General features: G+C 46.5%; 2 long non-coding RNA genes across 2 annotated transcripts in view; one reads left to right on the top strand and one right to left on the bottom strand.

Annotated features, from left to right (window-relative positions):
• Positions 1-21,729, top strand: part of LOC115943959 (uncharacterized) — a 1,191,882-nt gene that overhangs the window by 306,965 nt on the left and 863,188 nt on the right. The gene's annotated exons all lie outside the window — the stretch shown is intronic.
• LOC145720869 (uncharacterized) lies at positions 8,084-14,913 on the bottom strand. Its single transcript, XR_014144111.1, has 3 exons — positions 13,536-14,913; positions 10,399-11,277; positions 8,084-9,611 (listed from the first exon to the last, which is right to left on the bottom strand). It is a non-coding gene; the product is annotated as an uncharacterized LOC145720869 (long non-coding RNA).

The raw sequence follows: 21,729 nt of genomic DNA, 5'->3' as shown, positions 1-21,729 counted from the left end.
TGTGTATACGACAAATCCTAGTCATGTTCTAAAACCCAATGGCTGTATCCGTTTATCCTTCCCTGGCCTCTCCTTTGCAAGTAATTAATTCCCTCCTCCCTGCCACTGGGTCTCGTACATAACTGTGGTCTAGCAATCACCTCCCTGCTGCACCAGCACATACAACCCTCCCCATCTAAGCAGTCACACACTATCCCCGGGCCTATCCACAACCCAGGCTGTGGCCCACTGAACCTGGAACGGACACCTAACCCCCAAGGCTGGTCCACAGGCTTGGAATATAGCTGTGATGCCTATATTTAGATGTCTACATCAAGAGTTCTGGAAGGCCGTGTCGGCCACGGACACGCTCCACTCAGCTCTCTTTCCAAAGAACCTGCTGAGGGAAATGTAGTTGACTGATAGCCTCCAGCTGCTTCCTCTTGGATCCCACCATGGCATTGACATTTCTCCCAGCCCACCTTCAACCAACAAGCACACTGACCGTGCTGGGAGCCGGTCCCTTCCTGCCCCGGGTGGGACTCCTCCAACGGGCAGCCTTGGCTCAGGAGGCTACCTGTTGGCCTGGTGGAGACTTTCCACCACCTGCCCTGAGGTCTGTCACTCTTCCTCCCGCTCTCTTTTCAGACTTGTGCCCCCGGCCCCTGCTTCTTCCTCCTTTATCTTCCATAGGCATGTCCCCCAGTACATTTCTTGCACGTCATATTCTGTTTTGGTGTCTGCATCTTGGAGGACCTAAAATGACATGGAAGGAAGGAAGAAACCATCTGCATGCACGTGACATACAACAAGTGCCTAATCAATGTTTACTGAATAAAGGAAGAAATGAGCCACCTCCCTGACTGTTGCTATTCCCACCCCCCGCCCCAGTCCATTTCTCTACCACTTCCAGATCAATCTTCCTAGAATGTGACATTGTGCATGGCACCTCCTTTCCTCCCCACAGGCAAAGTAACAGTGGATACAAGAAAAGATATAATGTTTTCATTTTTTGTAAATGTGGTATCGCCTCATAGGGATATTAATGATATGGGATGCACATTCTCTGATTACATTATGAGTTTTTAAAACAAACAAAAGTTCAAAATGACAGGATGACTTTTGATCGCTGGGTGATGCAAATGGGTTGGGAAGTAGTTTCAGAAAATGAAAATTTTACTGGAGAGGAAGTTCCTCCCACCCCAATATGATTCCTTGGAGACTTAGATGCGCCAGGCTTGGGGGTCTGCTTTCTCCCCCAGAAGAACTCAGAACCCTCGCCTGCCCCTTGAGGCACCTGTTTTCCCCATCATTAATCTTTAAATCAGGATTCAGTGTCTTCCATAGATGCCCACTTCCTGTGGCAGGGAAGGGCTGCCATCATGTTCAGCTCCAAGGGCACACTGTTGCCATCGTGAGTTCTGCAGACGGCAGCCCCTCAATGGCTGCCTGGGCAACGCACAGCCCTGTGTGGATTCTCCCTCCCCAGGGCAGCATTCAGGAAAATTTCCTTCTCCCCCAGACTCTACAGCTTGAAACCACCCCAAAACTATTCCTATGTGATCAGATGCTTGCTGCCTTCCCTGGCAAATTTCTTTGAAAAAGACTATTCATGTAGTGTTTTGGCACGATAGTCCCAAGAAAGGGTTATAATAAGCATCATCTTGAAGACTTAAATACAGTCTCTGGTTCTGCAAATACCATAATGACAGACTTGCATTCTTAGTCCTAGGAAATTTTGTGGGCACCAGAGCTCAGAAATGTCCTAGGCATGTAAGCAAGCCTTATTCTTATTTGTGTCTGGGATCCAAGGAGAAAATAAGGGGTTCCCAGAAGCCGTTCACACAACACTCTCATGGAGGCAGAGGGAGGATCTCTACCACTGCATGTCTGTGACGAGAAGGTGAGCAGAATGCATCTGCATGGGTCGCTTCGTGCCCCTGGGCTATGGGACTGTGGGAGTGTGGCATCGGGGCCGTGGTTCAGATGGAGGCAGAGGAGAGGCCTGGACCAATGGAACCAAGCCTCCTGGCACACACTGCCTGTGGTCAGAGATGCTCGTGGTTACTGCTGGAACTGGAGACATAATGGCTCAAAGGACGTCAGAGGGTTACTGAGGGGTTAGCATGCTAGTACCCCCGAGCAGTGGGCACCAGGCTTCCCTGTGCGCGCCACCCTTGGCCATCCTCTCTCCTCCCTCTTTCTCTCTCAGGGTCTCCCATGGGCTTATCTCGCCGTTCCCGAGGCCTCACGAGATCAACTCCAATACCTGTTTCAAATCCGCATGGACCTTTATTTCACAGAGTATATGTTTGATTGAGGAAGTCAAGTAAAAACACAAGTTTTTTAAAGCCTTGTGTTTATGATAGAAAAGACGGAAGGGCCTAGTTAAAGGATTTCTGGTCAGTCTTCTTGTAAATCCCACCCAGTTTCTAAAGCCAGCATTTTCATTCACTGAGCTCCTAAGACCTGGATAAAATGGCATTTTCCTAAGGAAGCTCTAGGATCCTTGTGAGCAGCTTTACCTTGCAGGATTTTTGCATGGAGGGCCACAAAGCAGGTGGCCTGTGACTCGGGCTGTTGGGGTAACTCTCTGAGCTCTAGTGCTGGCCTAATATTGTCCTGGACAGTGGGGTGGGGTGGGATGAGGCGGGCTGGAGTCAGTTCGCCGGGATTTTTACTGTCAAGGGTGGAACGTCCACAGCTCTCCCGGAGCACCCGTTTCCCTGCAGGGCAGCCAGGCTGCTGTGGCCTGACCTGGGCTTCCAGGCGTCACCAGAGGCGTGGCTTGGGAGGGATGAGGCAGAGAAATCCCTCCCCTGAGCAAATTCTCCACGAGTGGCACCTCTGCAATCATTTTTTGCAAGATAACAGGGTGGCACAATGGTTGCTCAGAGTAGGATGAAAATTCCCTACTGGAAGCAGGGGGAAACTGAAGGTCAGTTTGATCTGTTAGTCACTGACATCTTAGTCGTTGTATTAGTCTCATCTAGCTGCTATAACAAAATACCACAGACTGGGTATTCTCAGTTCTGGAGGCTAGAAGTCCAAGATCAAGGGGTTGTCCAATTCGGTTCCTGGTAAGATCTCTCTTCCTACCTTGCAGGTGGGGCTACCTTTTTGCTGTATCCTCACAAGGCAGAGAGAGACAGAGAGACAGAGAGGAATCAAGCTCTCTGGTGTCTTTTCTTATAAGGACACTGATCCTGATAGATCAGGGATCAACCCATATGACCTCACTGAACATTAGCTACCTCCTTATGGGCCCTATCTCCAAACTACATTGGGTACTAGGGCTTCAACATAAGAATTTTGAGGAACACGGGATACCTGGGTGGCTCAGATGGTTAAACATCTGCCTTCAGCTCAGGTCATGATCTCAGTATCCTGGGATCAAGTCCCACATTGGGCTCCCTGCTCAGAGGGGAGCCTGCTTCTCCCTCTCCCTCTGCCTGCCGCTCCCCCTGTTTGTGTTCTCTCTCTCTCTCTCTGACAAATAAATAAATAAAATCTTAAAAAAAAAAAAAAGGGAATTTTGAGGAACACAATTCAGGCCATAACAGTGGTCAAACCATGAGATACTCAGGGAATATGGTGCCCTTTGAGGTGTTTGCTGCCCTCACGCTCTGGCGTACCCATGCATCAGACTTCTTTCTGCATCTTTGAACCCAGCTGTGCAGAGGGCAGGGTGGTGGCCCCTGAGGCCCGGTGCAGGACTGCAGGCCGGCAGAACTGCCTGGATAACAGTCGGTCTGGTAAGCCCACCAGCACTTTGCCAACTCCCACTTGTCTCTGTTCCCCATCTCCACCATTGATCAGGCCCTGGGAGCGCCTGCGAGAAGGGTAAAAGGCAGCAGAGAGGTGACAAGTCTCACCTGTTACTTAGCAGAAGCAGGAACCCCCCCTGGGGACAGAACACAGACGCCTCCCAGAGTCTGCTGGGGCAGGCTTCCTCACATGCTTCCGAGGTTAAACCGCTGAAACTGTGGGGTCCTTTGCATGCCTGGCCTGTGAGGTGGAGAAAGCTCATCCTTTTGTGGAGGCCAGGTTGATCTGCTAAATCAAAACAGGAGTGAATAAAAAACCCTCGCAGTTTGCCTAACATGGCAAAGAGCTCAAATGATGGCCTCAGAAAAGTCTCCGGTCCCTATTATGCTTCCCTCTCCACGCTGGAAAGTGCTGCAGTCCCCAGTCCTGCTCCCCCCGGGCTGCACTCCCACCCCGTGCGTGGCTGCTATCCTCTCTCCGCCCGCCCGTGTTTCCTAGCGGTGAAGGGCAAGGCCCTTCCAAAGCTCCGGGGACGTTCTTCCATTGTCAGAGCATCCAGCCCTGCCACTCAGGCTGCCCCCACTCAAGAGTTTATTCTTCTATCGATGAGTCGCTGCTCCCATCTTGTCCCTGTGCTTCCTGCCAGCAGATAAGGCAAGGAAAGGGAAAGGAGGGGCACCTGGCTAGCTCATTAGCACCCTGTGGGCCTGGGTGGGCTCCAGCCAGAGGAGTCGACGGGGGATGGACCAGGGGATCAGTCCTGCTGCCCTGGACAGGGGCTAAAACCCTGCCTCCATAGGAGGGGAAGGTCACATGCCTGGGCTGTCTCCCAGGTAGGGGGCAAGGGCATGCTCTAACAGAGCATGGGATTTGGGCTCCAACGGGTCTGGTTTGGAAGTCTGGATGTACCGCCTCCAGCATCCTGGGCACGCGACCCAGCCTCTGTGAGCCTTAATTTCCTCATCTGTGGGACAGGGACCCCAATGTCCTTGATGGGATTAGCATGAAGGCTAAAGGGCATGACCCCTGCAAAGCACCTAGAGCGGTGCCCCACACACAACAGGAGCTGGGCCTGCATTAGGGTTCCCCTTGTGCAATCATCCCATGCCAGGACGCTGTCCTCGGAAAGGTTCCGCCCAGCGTCCGGCCGTCTCACAAAGATGGGCTGCCGCGGGCACCAAGAGAACCCCTCTTGCTGGGAAACAGGAGCAGCTGGTGATCGGGGAACAAATGAGCCCATGCACCCTGGACCAAGGGGGCCCCGTGTGTGCTCTTTCATGTGATCTCAACACTGTGTTTGGCAATGATCTATTAGCTCATTCTCACATCTCAGGCTCGTGGCAAGAATTTGAATCCCCCCTTAAAGGCCATTCTTATCATCATTCAGCTTCAGAGTCAGTCAGTATTCAATATTTATTATGTTCGGGGCCGTCTTCCAGACACTATATATTTACTTCAGTCTAGAAAGCTGTAGGCTGGGAGGGGCTGTAGGAGATGTCCATCACGTCCCAAAGGGCAAGCAGGGCTCGGGGAGCAAAGTCCTTGTCCACACGAGCTCAGCATCAGAGTTTAGGAAGGGATCGGTGACATTGGATCAAGGGGACTTTTAGGTTAAGCGAAAGGAAATGCTATCCTGTTTCCAGCAAGTAATAAACCCACAGAATTCATTATCCAACTGGGAGTTGGGTGTGAGCATAAAAGTACATTGAAAGGAGTTTTAGGTAAATTCATAGTTGGTTGACTGCGTAGTGTGCCTTGACCCTCTGAACTTGCCACCAGGAAGGACGGCCCACATTTTGCAAGGTCTAAAGGAGGAGAACTCTGTACCCTTGGTCCTTGGATTCTGGCCCACACAGCAATTCCTATGTCCATGCCTTTGCCTTCGATTTCTCAGATTTGTGATTTTTCAATGCCGTTCATCTGAATTGGGAGAGAAAGGAGGGAGCATTCCTGGAGAAAGTGGGGTAAGAATCTTCCAGGCAGAATACTGGACAGCAAATTTCTTTTCCCTGCTTAAAATTCCAAAGGCCTCCACCCTTTTAAGACTGCAGCAATTTCATAAAAGCATAGAACATTTGCATTGGAAGGGTGTTGCTGGACCATTCCACTCACTGCAGTTTCTGCCCTGAACAGTTTTGTGCAATAGCAATTAGATTCAGAAATAGAAACAGTGACAGTGCTAGAAATGCAGTTGCTGAGCTGTGTATCTTTGATGCAAAAGTCTATGTACCTAACAACTGAATGTTTGCTCATTTATACAACAAATTTTCTGAGCACCGATTCTGAGCCATGGGCTTTGGATACAAGGATGAATAAGACACAACATCTGCCTCCTGAGAGTTTAGTAGCGGTGAAAACAAACAGCTCCAGTATTGCGGGTGTGATGGGGAGCAGGGAGAACGTGGGGTCCATCTGCACCTGCAGGAGTCAGGATATAAAGGACAGCCAGGAATTCCCTGGTGGAAATGAGAAGGGGCAAAGAGGGTTTTCTGCAGACCAGGGAGTGTGGAACAGCTGGAGAAGTGCTAAAATTCACTCGGGCTTCCCGAGACAAAGGGGCGGGAGGCGAGTCTGGAGAGAAGACAAGACAAGATGACATGGAGGACGGTGGTCCAAGCTAAGGCACGGAGTGCCAATTGTGGAAGGGAAGCTGGAAAGAGGTATGACCGGGGAGTGACGTGGGTGTGGGCAAGACTCTAAACACACATGGGTCAGGTGACTATTACAATATCCAGGAGAACATGACTGGGGACTACAGCGAAGTCCTGAGGTTATTCGAAAGGCAGAACAAATAGCCCTTGGCTGCCAGAGGAACAAGGTGAAGGGAGAAAAGAAACCTCCCAGTTCCTTTGAGTGGATGGATGTACCATTCACTGAATGGTAACTGGGTGCTATAGGAAGAACGTCACGTTGAAAATAATGAAGTTTTTATTTTTTTATTTATTTTTTTTTAAAGATTTTTTATTTATTTATTTGAGAGAGAGAGAATGAGAGACAGAGAGCATGAGAGGGAGGAGGGTCAGAGGGAGAAGCAGACTCCCTGCCGAGCAGGGAGCCCGATGCGGGACTCGATCCCGGGACTCCAGGATCATGACCTGAGCCGATGGCAGTCGCTCAACTAACTGAGCCACCCAGGCGCCCCATAATGAAGTTTTTAATAGGTTACTCTTGACTTTTGTATGAAGCAGCACGAGACAGCCATCAGGCTGTGTATATCAAGATCCAAGTTGTGGAGAAAGGTGGGGTTTGGAGACCCTAGGCCTCACAGACATCAGCAGATGGAGGAGAAGCCTTGCCGAGGGAGAACCCAAACAGGACCAGAGGAGCATGCTGATGGTGCCATCCCACAGAAGGGTGCGGCAGAGGAAATGAAGCCCACCAAGGAGAGCAAGCAAAGAGGTGGGAGGAGACAGGGTTACCGAAAAACAAAGGAGGCTGATTTTTGAGGAAAAGGACAGTGTCGCATATGCAAAGGCCAAGGAATAAAAGGACTCAAAAGAAGCCAGTAATGGGGCACCTGGATGGCTCAGTCAGTTAAGCGTACTGCTCTTGATTTCAGCTCAGGTCATGATCCCAGGGTCGTGGGGATCAAGCCCGCATCCCGCTCCGCGCTCAGTGGGGAGTCTGCTTGAGGATTCTCTCTCTTCCCCTCCCTGAGCCCCTCCCCCTGCTAGCTCTCTAAAATAAATAAATCTTGAAGAAGAAGAAGAAGGAGGAGGAGGAGGAATAGAAAGAGAGGAAGCCAGTAACTCTGGCTCCTGGGTAATTTTGCTGCCCAGGCGAAAGATTCTTTGGGGAGATGCAGGGAGAAGCCAGAAGGTCAAGCAGTGGATGAAAGCAGGGAGTGGTGACAGCAGGTAGCCGATCCCATCCAGAAATGCGGCCAGGAAGGGAAGAAGAGAGCTCGGAGGGTGCGCCGAGGAGGCAAGGTCAACAGAGCAGACTTAAACATTGTGACTTGCGCAGGAGAAGTGGATCGTCCGGGACATCTAAGAGCACACCTGCTGGGGGAGCAGGTGGAGGGTGCTCAGAGCTCCGCTCAGGCATCACATGCTCCATTTCCCCTCCCAATTCTGTCCCATGTCTGCAGCCCGACTGCATTCCCTCGGACCTCTCACCTCGAGTTTTCACACACTGCTCTACGGTACGGTCACGTCCGTGTATATCTTCTGTAATCCATTTTGCATCTCTTCCAGGGCAGGAACTCTATCTGAAACATTCCTGTTGTAATTCATGGTGCTTTTTTTTTTTTTTTTAAGGGAACTGAGTTTTATAGCATTTTTTTATTTTATTTTTTATTTTTTTTTAAAGATTTTATTTATTTATTTGACAGAGAGAGACACAGCGAGAGAGGGAACACAAGCAGGGGGAGGAGAGGGAGAAGCAGGCTTCCCCGCGGTGCAGGGAGCCCGATGTGGGGCTCGATCCCAGGACCCTGGGATCACGACCTGAGCCGAAGGCAGACGCTTAACGACTGAGCCACCCAGGCGCCCCTATAGCATTTTTTTAAAAATTGAAGTACAACTTACATACAGTAAAGAACACAAAGAGGGTACAGTTTGATGAATGTTTACACTACGTATACATCCATGAATCTGCTACTCCAACTATATAGAATATTTCCAGCTCACTAGAAGGCTCTCTCATGGCCCACCCAGGTGGGGTCTCACCTCAAAGTAACCTCCATTCTGACCTCTACGATTGTATACCTTTGCCTGCTCTTGGTCTTATAAATAGGATCAGATGGTGTGCGTTCTTTTGCATCGAGTTTCTTTCTCTCAACAGTATGTCTTTTGTTGTGGGCAATGGTTAGTAAGTTCTTGTTTATTGCTGTGCAGTATTTATTCCACTGCGTAAATATATTCCGAACACCATGGTGTTCCTATCTGTTGATAGATACTAGTTGAGATACGAGTTTACTACAGTTGGGGGCCATTGGAAATACTGCCGGTAGCCATGAATAGTCCTGTATGCGCACAGTGGGGGTCGCAACGCTCATTCTGCTGGGTAGGTGCCCAGACTGGTGTGGCAGGGTCACAGGGGAGACATTTGTTCACCCTTAGTGGATGCTGCCAAGTGTTCATGCCAACTTAGATCCCCTCTCGCAATGTGTGAGGGCTCTGGCTCTCTAGTATTTTTAGATAAAATACGATTCTATGAGGAATGCACAAAACACTGGGAAAAAAAAAACAATTGTTTTCAAAAACCCTCAACATTTCAAAAGGATCTATTGATATGTTAACTACCACCATGTAAGTAACGCATCCCTCAATCCGCTGAAACTGCCCTTATAGAACCCCTCGTTGGCCTGGTTTGGGTTAAGGTAAATTTGGGGATACAAAATAAGTGAACTTCTTTATAAATAATTTTTATCACATGCAAAATCATCACTCATTTAAAAAGGACTTCTCGCCTTACATTCAGAGTCATGAGATGTTATTCTAATACTCAATCGTGGATCTGATTTTCCCTGGGAGCTGGCAGAACTGCCTTATCCTAACCACATGGTATATGAATCTTGGATGGCACAGGAGGCAGCCTTAATTCACTTAGGCATTCGTGTGCACTCTATAAATACACACTGAGCAGCTACTCTATGTCAGGCACTGGACTAGGCACTGGGGTAGCCAGGCCCCCCCGCCCCCCCCAGTGGATACAAAGTGACCAAGTCTCAGACTTCATTGAAAGTTTTTCTACAGGGCGGGGCAGGTGCCAACTTACGTGGAACTTTAGCAAAAGAAACTGCCATTTCATCCAATCGCTTGTTTTCTCTCTGGACGGAGAAGGCACATCAACTGAGGGCAGATTTTGTTCTCAAGCCGCTTGAGTATCCTTTCAATGTAAGTCTCTCAGACACGCATTACCTAGAAGGGACAGGAGGGACAAAAACCTCTGGTTTGGACAAAGCCTGGCCTTTTATAAATCCCCCCCAGGAAGAAATTGGGCCAAATTGCTTAAAGTCAGGGAACCTCTTAGAACCTAGAAGTCCTAGATGTTGTTGACACGTTTCTAATCTTCCAGTTGTTGAGATGGTTCCAGATGGTGTTAGCTGGCAGGAAAGGGTCCAAAGGTGCCCCAGAGAAACTCATTAAATCCAATGCTAGGGACTAGATGGTTGACACAGGAATGCTGATTCAGGCACAGTAAGTAACTGAGGAGAGAAGCCTCTCCCTCTGGACCCACCAGGCTTGCACAAAGAACCTACTTTGGGAACAGGGGCTGAATATGTGCATGTGACCTTGGAATCCAAGCATAGAGCATCTTTAGCTGAATATAACTCAGGAGAGAGTGGGATGTGAACATCTAAAAGCTGAGTTCCTATTCACACTTCGAGCTGCTGAGGACTTTCATACCAATTGTAGGCTTAGCAGATATCGTTGGTTATTATAGCACTCTTTGCATCCATATTCCCTGCAGATCCCTTTACTATTCTTGGACACACAGGCTTCTGTGGTCTTCCTGCAGGAAGGGAAACTGCCAGGGAAAATGGACTGCTCTGTGTATCCCACCTCTAAGTTCATCTCGGCCAACTTGAGCTAGCCCTTAGGAGTGGGTCACCGCAGAGGGCTCCCGTGGGGGGAGACAAGCTCATCTAGCTAGAAAGCAAAGAGCAAAGAACAGCACATGGTGAAGAATATGGGCCAAGCTTACCTGAGCATTCTGTTCATGAGTTGAAAAAAAGATAGAGTGAATCTGGGCATCTCCCAACACGCCTGTCTCTTGACTGGGGCTGTACCCGTCTGGGCTGCTGGCCTCTGTGCTTTTCACCATCCTCCTGGAAATCCCCTTTACTTCTCTCCAGTGTTGAAACTTCTGTGCCTGTTACATCTTTCCTTTCTTGGGAAAGGCTGCCTGGGAAATACATTCTTGAGACTTTGCATGTCTGAAAATGTCTTTGTTCTATCTTTGTGGTTTTTTTTTTTTTTTTTGGTAATTTGGCTGGGTATGGAACTCTAGGTTAGAGAGCATTTCCTTTCAGAATTTGGAATACGTTGTTCATTTTCTTTTTGTTTCCAGGGATGCTATTGAGAAGTCTGAAACCATTCTAATTTCTGATGCTTGTATGTGACTTTTTCTTTCTCTAGAATCTTGTAGACTCTTTATTTCCTCCAATTTTTGGAAAATTTCCAATGATGTGCCTCAGTGTGGATTTATTTTCCATTCACTGTGACCCAACATTTGATGTATTCTTCAAAGCTGGAAACATTTGTCTTTTTTTAATCTCTGGGAAATTTGGGGAAATAATTTCATTTGTGATTAACCCTGTTCTGTCTTGTTTTCTCTTCTCTCTTCTCTCTCTCTCTCTCTCTGGAACTCCTACTATTTACAGTCTGGACTTCTTGGACTAGTCTTTTAATTTTGCTTTCTTTTCTAATTTTTAAAATATCTTTGATTTTTTGCTCTACTTTCCGAGATATTTACTATTTTTTCATTTCTGTTGTTTTTAATTTCCAAGAATTTCATTTTGGCTTCAGAATGCTCCTTTTTTGTTTCACTCTGTTCTTTTTTCTTGCATGCAGTATCTTCTCTCTGTAAAGATATAATAAATATACACTTTAATTCTCCGTCTCCTCCCATGTTCTCAGTTCCCCCACGTACTACTTTGTTTGTTGTTTGTTTTGGTTTTTATCTTCCACATAACTGGCTCTCCTCAGATGTTTGGTAGCACTGGGATATCCAATCATGATTAAGAGTGTGGATCTGTTAATCTGATTGGGAACCCTTAAGCTGATTTAAAACTCCAGGCAAGTGGGTAGAGCTTTGGGCTTCGTGCTATGATGTAGGATTGCTGGAGAACCTCCTATGTCAAGTATTGCTAGGTCTGTCACTCTTGAATTACACAGATTCCCCAAGTACTCTTAATGTTTAAAAGAGTGCCTGACATATAAGAAGTGCTCAATATGTGTTACTCTTATTATTGTTGTTGTAGAAAGTATGTACCCCGAGAAGCAAATATATACACAACTAATCAAAAGCCCATACCCTTGCTAGGAGCTCCATAGATGCTTATAAATGTACAATCATTCTCAGAAATTTGGGCACAAGCTTTAAATGGTGGCTTCAGTGCTTCATGGTTGGTGGGTGGATGATGGAGAAAACAAATGGAATGAGGATGCTGGGGGCCAACACAGGAGAATATGGGAGGCAGCTGGTCGAGAAGGAGAAGGTGGCTAGAAGAGGTGCCAAGTCGCCATGGTGGCTTCCAGAGAATGCTAGTGGTTTCCTCATTAAGCTTGTGTCTAAACACTCTCTATCTTCACAGTTCTAGTGGATTGGGTTCTGGCACGCTTGGGGACAAATTTGTTAATTAGCTCTACGGCTCCTTGGGTGGCTGTCCATTTTATGGGTGATGGCACCAGAGGCCCAGCTCTGCCAGGGGAAAGAAGGAATATTCCATTCATCGAGCTATGGGTTATTAAGCCACTCTTTCTTCCTGTCACGGACAGATTGTGAATAACACTGTGTTCTCTTCCATCCCCTTCGCTGCCTCCTCTTCTCTTTCCACAGCCAGAGGAGGACAGTGAGTCTAGCAAAGCCTTGTTGTTCTCAGTCTGGTGGGTGCTGGCCTGTCTGGCCCTCAGTAATGGGAGGAGTACCTTCTTCCTTCTTCCCACACCTGTCGGTCCCCAGCTACCCGGGAGTCCCCTCAAGAAACCTGACCTGCAGCTTCCGCAGTGCTGGGCCACTGGCCAGAGGGGTGGATTCCTCCTGGGAGCTGGTGTAGCCCTTGGCAGGAGATCAGCTCTGCAAGTCATTGATTTTAACTACTCAGCATCTTGTCTCAGCAATTCTTGTGCATCTGCCTCTCTCAATTCAATTCTAATAACTTTATCGGCACAGAGAGAGGGAGAAAGGATTGCCAAAGTCAATAATCAAGTTTCTGCAGCTGGGATGATATGTGTGTGTTTATTTATTTATTTACCTATTTATTTAGAGGCTGTTTCATCAAGATAAGAACTCTTTGGGCTCACACTGTGTATTCTCTTTGGATTATTCTCCAGTAAGACAGTTCCTATTAGGAGGTCTGAGTCAGATCCTTCCTCCCAGTTATGTAGCCTCATTATTTTCTCTTCTTGTTTTATTCTTGTTTGTTTCCATGTCTTTTTCATACAACTTTTTGAATGATGAAAAAAGTCAGGTAAGCCAATATTTACGAGCACCTACTATGTCCTAGGCAGTGTGATAGAGTATTTAAAAACAGACACTACTTTTTTTTTTTTCTAAAGTAGGAAAAAAACTGCGGCAAGCCATAACGCAGTGATCACATGAGGTTACCCATCCATCCAACAGAATATGCTTTCTATACATTAGAGAGGAAGGAAAGCTGAGGAGTTAAGTGTGCAGGTGTCCAGCTCTGCCCCTGACTAGATGTGATTTGGGGCAAACGACCTTGTGGCTGTTTCTTCACTTACAAGAAAAGGGAATTGTAACAGTAGCACCTACCTCTTAGGGTTGTTATGAAAATCATGCAAGATTGAACATAGCGCTTAGAAAAAGCCTGGCACTTAGTAAGCACTTACTAAATGTTAGCTATTATTATTATTACTGTGACTTACAGAGACCTTAGCAGTCTTCTCATCCAAGCTCCTTCTCTTCATAGTGAGGATGTAGAAGGCCAGAGAGACTGACTTACCCAAAGTCATAGTTTGGTCTCTTTAATTGCACACAAGGATGCTAATTACCTCTACACCATGCTGCCCCCTTGGTCAATGGTGTGAGTTTTGATTCTGGAAACTCAAGCAAAATTGGCAAGGGATTCCTCTCGAGCCCACCATTCATTGACTAACCTGGTCTGGCTGATCTGCCTTCCCCTCAGCACCCCCAGATATCAGCTGCCCTCTGGATGCGTGGGACACCTGAAAGCTCTCTTGGCATCAGTTTCCCCAACAACTTCTGTTGTTGATACACGTGGTAGGGACCTGGGAGTTTGTGGGACAAGAAGCAAGTGTGAATCAGGAGGCACTGTCTGCTCAGGGTCTTGTTTTGATGAGTGTGGGGCTGGGTGTTGATGGCCATCGAAGAGCCTGGGAGCTGGGCCCTCTCTCCCTTCCTGCCCCACAACCAGAGAGTTCAAGCATGGGGGAGTATGTTGTGCTCTAATGTAGCTGTGAAGTCATGGAAACACAGAAGGCAGAGAACCCGCCCCTTCTGATAGTCCTAGAGACCCTCAGCTATAGACTGTTGCCCCACCAATTTGACCAGCTGGAGCTAGGAAGCGGGTGGCATGGGTCCGGGGCATAGCAGAGGACTATGGGCCCCAGGCCCCCGGGGGTGGCTGGACTGTTGGCAGCATCCTTATGGCTTTGGCATATCTGATTTTCTCTCTCTTTTTTGTTCTATTACAGGTATGTGTGAGTGCAGTCCTGATGCTCTTCGTCACCCAGCAAAATCTCCTAATCCCCACAGTCAGCTGCCTGCCTGTACTGGGAGAAGCAAGAGGGGCTCTGGGCGTCTGCCTGCGTGCTCTCTGGAGGCAGTAGCTAGCTCCGTTGGTCTCTGATGGTCTGCCGCTCCCTGTAACTCTTCATTGATCGATCCCTGGGAAAACTCGGATGGGCATTTTGCCATTCAGTGGTGCAGGAGCGGCTGCCAAGGCAGTTGGGCATGGAGAGGAAGAATGTTATAAAAACAAGAGAGGAAGTTGGGCTTTTCACACTGAGAGAAAGGAAGGATGGGGAATTTACAGGGAAGAATGGCAGATGGGCGCCATGGTGAGAAAACCAGACTTGGCATTCTTGCCTCGAAGGATGGGAGAGGCCTGGAGTGGGTCCACAGCGGGGACCAAGCAAGGGCAGGGACAGTGCCAGTGGTGATGAGTAATGAGGAGTCCCGGGGTGGCTGCTAGCGTGGGACAGGCAGAGGAGGGGCATCTAGAAGACCGGGCCAGTCTCTCTTTTTCAGGACTGGTATGTCCTGAGTTCGCCAGCAGGGAGTAGTGCTTGGCAGTGCATTAGGGATGTTTCAGCTGGTGCCTCTTTTCAAACCAGCTGCTGGAAAAGGGTACTGGGTTCAATCCATGAGTTTGAAAATGACCATTGCTTGTGGAGGAGAAAACTTCTGCTCCTTGGAACCTCACGGGGTGCACTATTTTGAATTCAGTAAATCCAATTGGGAAGTAAGAGCCATCATGCTGTTTGGATTTATGAACAATTAAGTTTTTAAGCCAACATTTGTAAAGTGCTATTTAAATGTAATTTAAAACAACCTTACACATTATCCACTTGGTTTTTGAAATAACTCCAGTAGTTCCATTTTATAGAGGTAAAATGGAGGTCTTAAAAAAGATTGAAATAAGGCCACATAGCTAACAAAAGTCCATCAGACTTCCAGATTTTGCTGTTTTGTTTTGTTTATTTCCTCACACCAAATCTTATTTTTTTCCCCCCATACCAATCAGTGATATCATAAGGCTATAATTTTGAGCTCATGAATGACAGGGCATCAGTGAATCTCCTAAAATTATTTGCAAAATTTACATGAAAGTACCTGTGTGCTCTTTTTTCTGGGGAGGGGGTCCATAGTTGGAGCAGATTCATAAATGTTTTCATGATAGCAAAACATTAAACAAAACATCATAAAAGGAAAAGCTGTTTGGCTAACACTTCTTAGCACCTGACACCTGTCCCCTGCTCCCACCAGTATCACAACAAACCAAAATGAAATTGTAGGAACAAGTATAACAACCTTTAAAAGCTACGAGAAACACTCAGATCAACTGAATCTTCAGTTCTATTAGAATTTTGGGCTCTGTGTAGGCACAATGTAGCTCTCTTGTCCTAACTGCTTCCTGTGTCTTTTGCTCCCATTCCCACCCAGCCTGGGGAGGGGAGATAGCAGACAAGCAGGAGATAACGTTTCTGGCTCTCTTCAGAGACTCTTGCAGATGCTCTTGATTTCCCACCCAGAATCCCACTTTGTTGTTTGCTTTCCAACATGCACATTCTTCAGTGTGGCCATAGGTTCTCCTGAATTTGGCCGTATTCCCAGGCCCAGCACATCAATCTTGATAATCTGACCAATCATGGTAATTTTATTCCTCTTGCTAGGAAGTGGCTTAAGAAAGAACATGTAACTTAATTCTGATCAATGAGATTGGAGGCTAACTCTTCTGGGGATACTTCTGGGAAAGGTTTTTTAGCTTTTAAGGGAACTGAAAAGAATACAGACATCTCTTTTATATCTCTGACCATGGCTGTGCACATCCTGTAGCCATCCTGAGGCCACAGGGAAAAATGGCTGACGTGGTGAAGACAGCTGAGCAGAAGTACAGAAAAACCCTAGGTCCTTGATGAGGTTGTTGAAATACTGAATTAACCAACCAAGGAGCTGCCTTCCTACACTTGATGTTACGTGAGACAGCAAATACCCTAGTTGGTTAAGCCATTTTGAATTGAGCTGACAATGACTTGTTGGCAAAAGCATCCCTAATTAATTTATATTAGTCCCGTGCTATAGAACTACCTTCTATGGAATGTCTTAAAGTAAGATAATTCTATTAGTTTTGAGGTAGACTCACCTTATAGAGAATAAAGAGCCAGTGTCCCCAGATGAATGACCAGAATAGGAGGGGTTGGGTAAAGTCTCATGCATTAATTTCTATAACTCAAAATCCCAAATTTTAGAAGGGATCTTAGGAATAATTTAGGTGACTGTTAAACTCTGACCAATGGACAACTACAGTCATGCAGGGATACTTTAGGAGCCTACAAATATTTGATTAAAATTCAGTTATAATTTTGTTTTACAATTAAAAATTCCTCGATTAAAAAAAATTCACAGTTAAATATTTCACACACCAAATGTTTATATACTGGAAACAACCAACATCTTTAAATTGGGCTTCCAGCTGTACATGCTTCTGTGTATATAGCTCTTGCCATAAATATTTTGTAAATGTTCGTTGATTCAGAATGTTGTGGCTCTGTACTGGTCCTTTCTATATTATTATTGTTTGTTGTTGTTGTTGTTGTTGTTTAATGCAGGCCTTCCCGTGTCTGTTTACATAAAACTGTACACATGAGTATCAGATATAGCATGCATGGGCCCTAAGAAATTAAATGCCAGGTGAAATACACGTTTGCCCAGCACCTTGTAAGGTCACAGGTACAGTAATTAGTCTTAAAATCGGACAAAGGCTGCAGGGCAATGATCATGGCACATTATGCATAGTTTCAGCATCTATTGTAGGATCCCAATGATTCCCTTCCTTTTAAAGGCTGAATAAGTTTACCTTGGCAAGGTGAAGCTTCCGGGTTAATCCTAAGGGAATTGATCAGCAAAGACATTGAACCTGACATATGTGTTCAATGTTTCAAGCAAAATAGACTTGTCTGTTTTAAATTTTTTAGTAAATATCTGACAGAGACAGGCAATGGAGAAGCTGGGACGTCATTGGACATCCCATCGTTGCTAACAGCTGTTGTCATGATGTGTCCAGCATTATTCTGGAGCCTCACCTGTATTGACGGATGTAAGCCACCCACAACCGTCTAAGGTAGGTACCATTAATGTGCCCATTTTGCACACGGAAGACACCAAAACAGAGGCACTCAGCCAGCAAGGGGTAGTCTCAGGATTTGGACTCACAAAGTGTGTCTCCAGAATCTGGACTGTTTTTCACTACATTAGATTTTTCCCTCGAGCAATGAGGATTTCCTTGGTTGAGGAAACTGTTCACCGACTCCCTCCCTCCACACTGGACATTCTCCACTTGAGGGAGGGGAGCAGGTCTCACATGCTGGTGTTGACTCCATTTTGAAGGGAAATTGTCCTCACGCTCCTCTTTCAAACCTTCTGACCTGAAATTGCAGGGTGAACGCACTTGTACATTTGCAACTACTCATGTGTGTGAATTAGGATTCTCTAAATGCTATGCAGCTAAAACAAAACCATGTCGACCGATGAGGCCGAGATAAGACGGCAACTGCTTTTGGTTTCCCTTGTTTTCAAATGTTATGGATTCATTGAAACAACCTTTTTTTTAATGTGGTTACAAGTAAATGTTACAAAACCGAACTTACGAAGTACATTAAGGGTAATGTCTACATCTGTCAGACCTGTCCCTCCTGTTTCGCCAGGCTCTGCAGCTGGTTTCGAGTAAGTATCAGAAAAGCACTTAGAAGCAAGGAATAGAAACTCAGTGGCTTAAACAAAGAAGGGTTTGTGGCTCTCACAGAACAAGAAGCCAGGAGGTAGATGGTGCTGGTGATGGTCTGGCATCTCCACGATACCAGCCAACGTCTCTGATAGTCTCTTGACATTTCCCTACGGACATAAGCAGGCTGATGTAGATGCAGCCAACATGGTCACCCTCCAGACAGAAAAGGGAGCGAGGAAAGTATGTACCTCCTTTGTCCCTTCCATCAGGAAAACAAAATGTTCACAAAAAACTCCTGCAGGCGTCTGCTTACATCTCACTTACTTCAAAACTGTCACCTGGTCACGCCTAATGCAGGGAGGCTGAGAAAGTACTTAGCTTCCCTGGGCTTTAGAAGCAAAGTGGATGAGAGAAATGAGGTTAGAAATGGATGCTGAGTCAACCAGTAAACTGTGCCTGCTACAAAGGAAAACAAAGACTTTCCAGGTTACCTTGTTTCTACCATCTGTGTCCTTTAAAGAACCAAACAATATCGGCTTCGAGGGATTTAAAAAATAGGACAACCATGCACCCATTTAAGAACATTTGGTTAATTGCTTATTTTGCATGTAACACTGTACTGGGTCCTGGGAAGTCTCAGAGGTCTGGCAATAGAGGAAGAAGGAAGGGATGAAGAAGGAAGAGATGAGCTCGCTAACCAATTTTTCAAAGTGCTAAGGAATCATGGGAAATTCTCAATCTCCATTTCTGTGTTACAAAAGGATTGGCTCTCTAAGGACACATCAAACTCTAGAGCTCTCTGATTTTGTATAAATAATCATTTATTAGGATGTTCTCTGTCTCTGCTGCAATGTCATGTGAGGGTTGCTGTCAGCAACATGTAATGACCCACATTTCCCCTGCAGCTTCAGCCATCATTGCATTAATCTGACGTGATGGGGGCAACCAGAATGTGGCATGGAAATTGTATTTTAATGGGAAACAGCACTACAACCTTCAGAAGCAAGGACAGATGGTAAAAGCTTGGAAAAGACTGGAAAAAGTCAACATAAATAGGAAATAAGAATTTAGAACTTAGGTGCACCTGGGTGGCTCAGTCGGTTAAGCGTCTGCCTTCGGCTCAGATCATGATCCCAGGGTCCTGGGATCGAGCCCCGCATCGGGCTCCCTGCTCTGTAGGGAGTCTGCTTCTCCCTCTCCTTCTGCACCCCTGCCCCCTGCTCCTGCTCTCTCTCTCCCAAATAAATAAAATAAAAAGAATTTTGAACTTGGAGCTAGCATTAATAAACAATTTATAAACAATTTTCATCCTTCCAAGATTCTAACACTGTCTAGACCCCCTTTCAGGAGTAAGTGGCATGCCTGTTTCTGAAAGTGGCTGCTCTTCATTCAGCCTCAGGTGCTTACCCTGAGTGACCTTGTAGACACAGTCCTTCATACATTTAATAAATCTTTAATGAACACCATTTATGTTCCAAGGACTGTAGTAGGTCCTTGGTCTCTTACCTTGTGATGCTTACGTCTACTGGAAGAGATGGCTACCTTGACTAAACACTGAAATTCACTGGGACAAGTTGCCATAATAGAACAGTGAACCAGGTGCAGAGAACGTACTGAGAGATCCAGGTCAATGCTGCCTGATGCAGGTACGGGACACGGAGGGCGTAAGTGGCGGAGGAATGGGAAGAGTCCTCACAAGGGTAGAACAAGGGCAAAGTCATGGAAATATGTTTGGAAAACTGCATGTCATTTTGTGCATCTTCTAGAATACAGGGTACATGGGGAGAATGGTGCGTGAAGGACTCAGAGAGTCCAGCTCGTTTTGAAAGTGTTTTCGGTTGCCTTACATACAGAAGGATAAGCTAGTAAATTAAGGCAAAACTGTGCTGGCTATTGGTTTTTCTTGGTTTTTCTTTGCAACCAGGTTTTGTTTTTACCATCTGTGTCCTTTATTACAGGGTCTGGGAGCCTGAGAACTACTCATCCCATGCTCCTTTATGTCCAGGGCGCTGAACACCATTAACAGTCAGCCAATGAGACACACTTGCTTAATATTTGGAGATGGAAGGGCCTAGGAAGCATGCTGTGTTGTTCTGTCTCTGGCAGTGGCTTGTGGGTGCTTGGGCTTTGGCCAAAACAAGGATTTACAAAGTCCTCAGGGCACCCTGTCAACTGTAGGACAGCCGTGATCATCAGCGGAGGTTTTCTGCAGTTTCCTGACCCGGCTAGCAACAGCAACTTTTTAACTGTAGGACCACGGCTGCAGTGCTGAACCTAAAAGCTAGCAGCTTCCCCTGACTTCCACTAATCCCATTTTCCCAACAGTCTTGTAGGCAACCAATCCCCTCTATGAAATCTCTCTGCCTGCAATACCAAGAGCCCTTTCTCTTTTCCTGACTGAACTCTCCCTGCTTCAATATCAATATACAGGAAGGTTAGGGACAAAACCACCCGGAACTGCAGTCAGTGTAACTGTCTACATAGAAAATCTACAGTTACACTTTAGAACTAAAAAGAAAGTTCATCAAGGTTGCTAGATGGGAAGACTGAGATATAAAAAAAAAATCAATTGCACAAGTCACAAACCTGAATGTTATCCTTGATTCCCCATCACCTTTCACAGCCAATCAATCACCAAGTCCTGTTGATTAGACCTACTCAACTTGCGTAAACATCAACACCCCTGCCCCCACCCCAATCAGACCACCAACACTTCTCCCCTAGATTACTAACTTAGCCCATGTGGGCTGCTATTGAAAAATACCACGGACTGGGTGGCTGATAAACAACCCAAATGTTTTCTCACAGTTCTGGAGGCTGGGAAGTCGTGGATCAAGGTGCTGACAGTGAGTGTCTGGTGAAAGCCTGCTTCCTGGTTCAGAGGTGGACACGTTTTCATGGCGTCCTAACATGGTAGAAGGGACCAGGGAGCTCTCTGGCCTATTTTATAAGGGCACTAATCTTATTCATGAGGCCTCCACCCTCATGATGTAATCACCTGCCAAAGGTCCCACCTCCAAACACCATCACACTGGGGGTTGGGTTTCAACATATGAATGTGTGGAGGGGCGGGAGTCGGGGGGGTGGGGTGGGGAGGGGAGACCCAAGCATTCAGTCCATAGCAACTATCCTAACATCCTCCTACCTGGTCTTCTGGATATAGTTTTACCTTCTTGCATTCTTCACAGCACAGCTGGAATGGTCTTTCTGAAACACAAACTCAATCCAAGCATTCTCCTGCTTCAAAAGTTCCTCATCCCTCTGGGGATAATTCCAAACTCTTCCATGTGGTTTACAAAGTCCTTCACAACCTGCCCTCTGTCTCCCTCTCTAGTTTTACTCTCTCTACACCACACTCCTCTCTTGGGAGCTCTAGCCTTACTGTAATTCTGTCGCATTCTCAAATAAGCTTTTTCATAAACTGTTATCTCTCAGAGCCTCATCCTTCTCCTCAGCCCCTCCCGCTCCTCAGCTCCTAATCCAGCTTCAGGTTAGGGATTGGACCTCATGTCCTCTGACTTGGCAAACTGGGCTCTCCTAACCCCCTGGTACCCCTGCCACACCATGGCCCCTACTATACTTTACTGTTATTGCTTGTTGAATTATTGTTCTTCATCAGCCAACTGTAAGCTCCACAAGGCTGGGAATGTATAGATCATTGGACTTCTAGTGCTGACACATGGAAGGTGCCCATTAAATATTCGTTGCATATAAACCTGTGCTCTCAGATCTATCCCTCTGAAACAAATAATACATTATATGTCAAAAAAAAAAAAAGAAGAAGAAGAAGAAGATAGCAGGAGGGGAAGAATGAAGGGGGGGGAATCGGAGGGGGAGACGAACCATGAGAGACTATGGACTCTGAGAAACAAACTGAGGGTTCT

Source organism: Leptonychotes weddellii, chromosome 4 (genome assembly GCF_054177405.1).
Source record: "Leptonychotes weddellii isolate Sample4059 chromosome 4, ASM5417740v2, whole genome shotgun sequence".
NCBI lineage: Eukaryota > Metazoa > Chordata > Mammalia > Carnivora > Phocidae > Leptonychotes > Leptonychotes weddellii.
This window is presented reverse-complemented; position numbering and strand designations above follow the sequence as displayed.